Source organism: Cupressus sempervirens, chromosome 4 (assembly GCF_028749045.1).
Source record: "Cupressus sempervirens isolate cs-2001-9-10 chromosome 4, ASM2874904v1, whole genome shotgun sequence".
NCBI classification, from domain to species: Eukaryota; Viridiplantae; Streptophyta; class Pinopsida; order Cupressales; family Cupressaceae; genus Cupressus; species Cupressus sempervirens.
Genome location: NC_143121.1, coordinates 121242178 through 121250519, shown reverse-complemented (window position 1 = coordinate 121250519; position 8342 = coordinate 121242178).

Here is an 8342-nt window from a genome sequence, read left to right as displayed (position 1 = left end):
AGTAGTTCCTAAGGACCCTCATTAATATCCATAACTATGGGCTCCTATTGTAGCACCTCTACATGATTCCTTTGTCTGTATACATCACCCCTATATCCCTCAACTCTCCCTCCCTCTATTTGATGTATCCATCTTCATACACCACCCATGTCTCACTCACCATATCCTCCTTCATCCATCTTCTTAGGATATTGCGTTGCTTCCCTTTCACTCTATACAACTGCTATGACCCTCATCCTTTGCAAAGGTTAATACATCCCCACCTTCTACCTACTAATATTGCCTCCCTTTGTTGCACACTTAATGCTTTCAACTTCAATCTCCCCAATGGCATTGACTCCTCCCTCCACCACATTTCATATATTAGTGTCACTCCTAGATTTGAAGGTCCTCTTTAAGGATTCCATTTTATTGGTGCTAGAATGGTCACTGTTGTAAAATATCTCTCCTATCTTATGGGTACTATCTTATGGGTACCCAATCTCTCTAACTCTTTCCTATATGATGTGCTAGAAGCTATGCTTAGGCTCTAGAAAACCACCTCAAGACTTTGTCAAGTCTATACCTCTCCACCATAATCTCCCACAACCTTGTAATAAAAATTGGTGTAGCCATGAAGGGTATATGTATCCAATCCTTGTCCACCTAACTATCCCCATAAATGGGCAACATATGATGCCCTTCCTCAAACTATCCTCATAGTGCACTCTTGGTCCTCCCTACATGTTAACCAATGACTCATCCACCCTCATCTTGTTCTTCCCAATCATTTGCATGACTAAAATATGCTCCCACACCCATACCTATAGTAGCAATAGATATCAAAAGATCCATCCTTTATGACACACAATCTCAAACAACTCCTAGTATAATTTTGCCAACAATGTACCCCACACCATAGGTCTCCCTCTATCAAATCCATCAATCACCATAGGAAAAATCACTAGTGTAATCCTCATAATCCTTATCTAGAAAAAGGCATCCATCAGCCAATCCACACACACGGAGGTAAATCCATCTATCTATGAGTACCTAATCAATGACCTTGTCCAATGTTGATTATCCATGGCATAGTGGAATGTCATAACCACCTAACCTCTATACCTATCTATTAAACCACTACTTGTGGGACACAAATAGGTAACCTCAATACCTTGTAAGTGTCTTGAATAGTAATGTGATCTCCTTTGTTAGATTATGTAATCTTAATGTCTCACTCCTCCATCCTTCAAAAACGCAATCACCATGCCCATGTATGTCCTAATATGTGGCATCCTCACTAAGTACCCTAGCCTAATGTGGTATTTTTGCATCTGATTCTTCTCTCAAAACTAATATCTAACCCTCAATATAGATGCATGATGCTCCCAACTTACCATTATACGAATTAACCATTACAACCAAATTTACAAGACATGTCAATTATGGTTACCTCATTTCCCCCACTCATATTTCCTAACTATTTCTCCCTTTAAGTTCCTTCCTTTTTCTTCTTCATAGCATTCCCTTTATTTCTAGTGGCTTTCCCACAATTTCTCTTGTCGATGATATTATTTCTAATCCTTGCTATGATCCCATAGAATTTAACCCTCCCATATCCAACAAGAATGTATTCCAATTTATTCTTATCAACACACCTTGCGAGAATGTACTCCAATAAATCCTTACCATGTGTGACCATTACATTCTCACTAGTCCATTTATCATTCTCACTTATCCAATAATGTAGTCCAACAAACCCTTTGGATCATACCTGGAAACCTACATAGCCTACCCCATTGGTGACCATTGAGAATACGTTCCCTTCAGTTTTGTGTGCAAACCCATTGGATAGGACCTTGTATACATGCTCCTAAAAATCCCTTCTAAGATAATAAATGCATGAAATTGAAAGCAAAGGGAAGCTTTATTGATATCACATTTTGGTTCTCCTAAGATATGAATATAGAGATATATTATTTAATTCCCTAAGAGCATACACAATATGAAATTAATTTATAAGTTAAATTATTATGATGCAACCACTGCCAACAAATTTAGGCCACAAAAATCCTACCCATTAACAATGCGCCAACTAATTTTTAAAATGGAAACATGTCAAACATAGATTTAAATGTTGGCATCTTTTCCTTTATATAGTGGATTACAATATTTTGAGTAAGCGTACATCTAAACAACTGAACTCATTTGGCTAAGTAGCCATGCACAAGGGGATCTAGTTTGTCAAATTCACTTAGGGGTGGAACCTAACTCACACATCCACCCAAAGATTCAAACTTTGGTGGATGGCTTCTTATATCTTATACCATCATCCTTACTTGTTATGCTCAAGCAATTGAACTTAACCCCTTTTAATCATTGTATAATATATTAAACTAATACCCATTATACAAATCATCAAATCTAATATTATATTCCTTTTAAAACAAAAACAAAACAAAAAAACTAAAATGTGATTACCGATTTGGTCTGAAGCAACAATAAGGGTTGTAATTCTTTTTGGTTTATGCTTTTTGGTTTATTTTTATGGTACATCTGAAAATTGTGAAATAATAACATATTTTATGTTAATTCTACATTCCTTACTAGGTCTTTGTAAAGACTCATTTATTTTGACATTGCCTCGTAGTTAACAACAATCATAAAGGTGGATGAAAGTATATTCACGAGGCTTCTAAAAGATGCAAAATATCTCCTTCGTGACTTGATACGAAGGATGCTAACTAGGCACCTGATGATGCTGCTGACAGCTAGACTGTTCCCAACCTGCCTGCCAATCCTAAGGATGACTAGGGATTTCATGATTGGGATGAACCATCCCCCTCAAATGGCATTGCTTTAGTTGCCTAAGGGTTTCTTCTTATATGCTTTTTTTATTATGAATAGTTGTTGATTCTGGCTTCATTTGTGTGAACTCTCGTAGGGTGATCTTGTATCCCTCAACCTTTTTTCTTGAATTGTAAGTTTAGTATATTATTTATTAATTAGAAAAGAACTATTCATAATAAAAAAAGATGTAAAATCTAAATTTGAAAGAAATAATGTGGTGTTTGGGTTCACAACTATGAAGGAAAAGGATGATTTCAATGCTTCACTAGATGCATTCATCGGGCATCCAAAGGAAAGTAAAGAAAGTCCACTTCAGCTTTGGAGTGACTATCTATGATGAAGAAGAGCTTGAAAATATATTTCCTTCTAGGCAACAAATCTCTCTGTGCACCACACACACTAGTGCATTTAACCCTAAATTTTGATCAACTCTTTTAAATGGGTTGGTTGGTCGATTTATAAAGCAAACTTTTTTTTTCTTTATAACATGCCCATGTTGATCGTAATTGCAACCAATTATTTTGGTCTCAATTGTGACACACATGGCAGCATAAAGACAAAAAAAAGGGCAAAAATCACATTTCATTTGAGCAAGTCGGTGTCCAGGGTTCCAGAGCATTCCAACATTTCGCATGAGGGCATAGTGTCTTCAAGGGGGGTTCTCAAAGAGAGGACTCGCGTCAAGCGCATATGTTGATATAGCCTTCACCAAGGAGGACCAAATGCTGAAGAGTTGGACAATATAAATGTAGGTGTTTGGCTAGAATCAAAAAGCTTCAATGATGCTGGTTTTCCACCGGTACCAAGTTGCTTTAAAGGAATGTTTCAAATGGGACCTGACTTCGATACCAACCATTATAACAGGTAAAATTTTAGTCTATATCAATTGGGTTTTTAGCCAACTGTTGATAATTTTCTTGGATATTACAAAATAGTGGAGATTTTATACAATACGTGTTGCTATTTGTTGTATGTTTCAAAGATAGTGTATAGTCTTTCTCTAGTAGGGGTTTCCCCTACAATGTAAATATGATTGGGGTCTGGCAACTCGTGCAACTAACTTCATCCTTCACTTTTCCTTCTTGAGCTAATAAAATTGGAAGAGGGTTTTATGGCAGATTGAGGGCATCAGGTTGTGATGGTTTGAAATCTTTGCTTTTTGTGGGTTCTTCATTTGCCCTACCTGCTCTTTCATATACAGTTTAGTTTTGGTGAAAGAGAATTCAAAATTAGCTAGAGGTCTGACATCAATGCTTGGCTATAAGAAATTGAATGATAGAATTTACAAAATTACTTCAATAAGTCTAGGAATACTAAATGTGTGTCGACTACTCAAGTCTCTATCTTGGCATTTGACTCATCCTCTATTACTTTCAACTTTGCAATTTTCTTATCCAGTTCAACCAAGGTATCATCTTGAACTGACATTTTTTTCCTAGTTGCATCTAGATCATCCTTGGCATTGCTCTTAGACAATAATCTTTTCAATGAGTGTCAAAATATTATATATCCTTTTGGCATCATTTTCTTCCCTATAATTCATTTATTTTATTTTCCAACTCATCAGACTTTACACTATTTGTTCCTAATCTTCTATTCATTAACCTATATTTTTTGTTCTTTTCATTGGTGTTCCACTACTATATTTTTCATTTTAAATGTTTTCCTTGTGTTGCAGAAGCACTTGAGAGATAAAGGAACATTATGGGATCACCTGATGTTCCAATAGAAAATATAGTTTAATATGACCTATAAGGTCATTCTATAATGTAATTATAGTGATCAACTCCATATGAATGTAATTTGAGTCAAAAAAATGTTTAACAAAGGCTAATAGAGGGTTGGTGGGGTAAACTAAGAAATAGTCAGCAAAATGTGTTCCTTTTATTGTGAAACAATCATTTGGATATAATTTGCCAGTATTCATATGCAAAGGAAATTTAATTTGTTATCAACTTGACATAATAAACATAATGTAATAGACTGAAAAAATAAGTAGTTTGTGGTCAGTTCAGGGGTAGTTACAGTTGGTTGTCAATTTTAGGAGTTAGTATAAGTTTATAAAATTTGCAATGATCGATGACATGAGGAGAATGAATGCAAACCTGTTTTGAACAAATAAAGTATTGAATTTCCTACATAATTCCTATATATTGACATTTTTGACAGTCTAATTCTTTTCTCATAGTTTTGTATTGTGTTGCTAAAGATCCATTAGTATAGAGGTGGAGTATTGAATATCCATTGCTTTGGCATTTGTAGGGATTAAGACCCTGTGATATTTGCGGAGATCAAATCATTTTCCTAGGAATTGTCAAAACCTTAATATAGGTTAAGTAAGAACATTACGAAATGTATTTTAACATTATCTTACATGCAATAAGACCTAACATTTGGAAAATAATATGGGGAAAGGTATATAATATCTACCCACAAGCATGCAGGATGTCATGCACAAAGAAACATGTGCAAAAGGTGCAAGAAGGGTCTAAGAAAATCATTTTACTACTAAGAGGATGGAGACAAGAGTGAGTAGATGTGGATTTGTCCATACAAGACAATAGGGAAGCATTGTGACGGGTATCAAAAGAAGAATGTGGAGTCTAGAAGATGTCCAAATATATGTGTATATTCAAATCATGTTTGGTTCAAAGACTATTTGGAGGAGTAATCAACTACTTGTTTTGATAATAAAGAACATTCAACATTGTTCTTGGGTGAGAGATTTGTGATAGAGTAGGTTAATAAACATTGAGGTTAGTGTGGAAAAAGTCTTGAAGTTGCAAGGATTGAGTTCCCAAGGGCAAGGGGAAGAATACTATCTATGAGGATTAAAGGGCATAAGATCACAATTATTCAATATATCAACAGTTGATGCATTATCTAAAGAATTTTCTTTTGTGTGACCTTGTTTAGGATGATGATAAATATTTCTTTGAAGTGTATGACATTATGGTGGTTGCCACTACTTGTAAATCTATTCTTTGTTTAGTTAAGCCTATGCGAGATCAATCAAATGCAACTCTACTTGCCTAGTTCTCTTGACTAAGATTGCAAAATCCAATATGGCAATTGGCCATGGACAAAATGGGAGCTTGAGAAGCTTAAGCCTATGCCAAGTCAATTAGATGCAGCATCACTTCTTCTAGTTTCTTGGCTGAGATTTCAAAATTCAATAGTGCAAACAAATTGGCCATGGCCAAAGTGGGAGCTTTAGATGATTTATCCAAGTATCCATCCTTAGGTCCTCAGGATGTAGTAGATGAGGCTGCGATAGGATTTAGGGTCTGGGGTACTATGATTAAAGAAATAAGTGCTATTGTCAAGTTCAGAAGGCATAATCACCTGTACAAAATTAATATGGTCAGTGATCAATTGGAAGGCATAATCTCCATTTTCTCATTGGAATCTAGATACATGTTAACTATAGAACTTAGAAGGCATTAAGCTAGTATCTAAATTTCAAATTCATATAGGCATCAAATTTAATGAACTTTGACTACAAACCATCTTTGGGAAGGATCTCCAATAAATATATCTTAGAGAATTAGTACTGCAGTGTAATGTCCCAAGGTGATGTATTAGCTTATTTTGCCAAATTTTTGGAAATAGAATACAAATGATAACACATTTTTTTGGTTTTGATCATTGAGATCCCAATATGAGAAAGTTGAGAATATACAGTAGCTAGGATGTGAATAGTAAACAATTTATTTCACTTACCTAGTTTGAACAAGTTAAGAGTGCATGGTAGATGGGGTGTAAACAAGAAGCAATTTATTTTGCTTATTAGTGTTAAGCTGCATAGTATATAGGCTAATCTAGAGAGTCAGAGACAATTGGTGGTGCACTAAAAATGTTGAAGTTATGATAATGCAAGAAATAAACTAGAGTTGTCTCTCTCTCATTTTTTAGAAAAAGTTTGTCCACACATGCTTAGAAGAGAAATAGTTCATTAATTAGTGTGTAGTTTATAGGTAATCAACATAAATATATGGGTGGGAAAAGGCAATGAATGAGAGAAATAAGAATGTTAAATGATTACTGAAGATCATAATGATGCAGTAAACAAAATGCAATGGCCTTTCACAATTTATACACTTAGTGTATTTATATATCTTTATATACAAGTACAGACCAAAACCTGATGCTATCATAGAACTAGGCTATGGAAAGTAGGGGTTTCCCCTGTAGTAACAAAGAGCAAGCTATCACACACACACACACACACACACACACACACAGTTAGTTAGTTAGTTTCCAGCATCACCATGGATATATCTGGTTTCTTTCATCAAACAGTGGATGTTTAATATAGCCATCGACAATATACAAGTATGAATTAGTATAATAAAAGTGATGAATAAATATTGGAGAATATTATGATGCATAAAACAATTGCAGTCAAATCTCATCAAACAATTTTCCTTGTCTAAGTGTGCAGGCATGCACAATGCACACACATGATGACACAATTTTGTGAGAGATGACTGTAGTTTGTTTTATGCATCATCGCGATCTTTAATGTTCAATCAAATTTTTATTGCATTCACAAATGTCTTAATGCTTATTTATTATTGATAACTCCATTCTTATAACCAACCATTATTTGGTAAACTGCTACATTTTCGAAAACATAACTAGGCAATAGGCATAGACTTTCTTGATAGAAGACTATGCACATTACAACATTCTCATGTATTGATGAAACTTTCTTTCCTTAGGCACATGTTGTAGGTTACATTGGTTATTAGTTTTATGTATTATACATATTTATGCATAATTGTTGGTAGTTTATATTATATATTTCATAATAAGTTATCAATTGTTGATAGTCTACACATCTTATAAACCACTCATTTTTTGAGCCATTTCTCTTGTTGAAGCATTCTAAGGAAATAATGATAGACTTTCTTGAGGCAAGACTTTGCATATTATAAAATTTTCTTTTGATCTTTTAAATTTGAGCCTAAGGATTGATGACTTTGCTCTTCTTAGGTACATCAAGTAGGTTTAGTTGACTATTATGTTTATATGCACTTTTAAGGTGGTTTTGTGATACATTTTTTTAACTTATAATCATTGATAGTTTGAACATGTATGTGTAGACTATCAAATTTGGAAGCACCATGCAAAATAGATCACATAAATTTTCTAAAAATATGCATATAAAGATGTATGAGACAATCAATTATTGATCAAATAGAAGTAAGATGTCAAGAAAATTGTTATTTTAAGGACAACATTTTTAGGTAAACTTCAACAACATAATAGGCATTTGTAAAAAAAAAGTGAGGTTTTCAAGTCACTGATAAGAGAGATTCATGACATTGACTGCAATATCAGGAAGTATTGATGGCATCATTCTTAGAGTGACAACTAACACTAAAATAAAAAAGTGTATTTGAACCCTAATTGAATCTGAACACAAAAAAATTCAACAAAAATTATAAGCCTAGGGCTACAATAGGGTTTGGTATCATCTCTTGAAGTTTTTACTACTGATTGGTGAA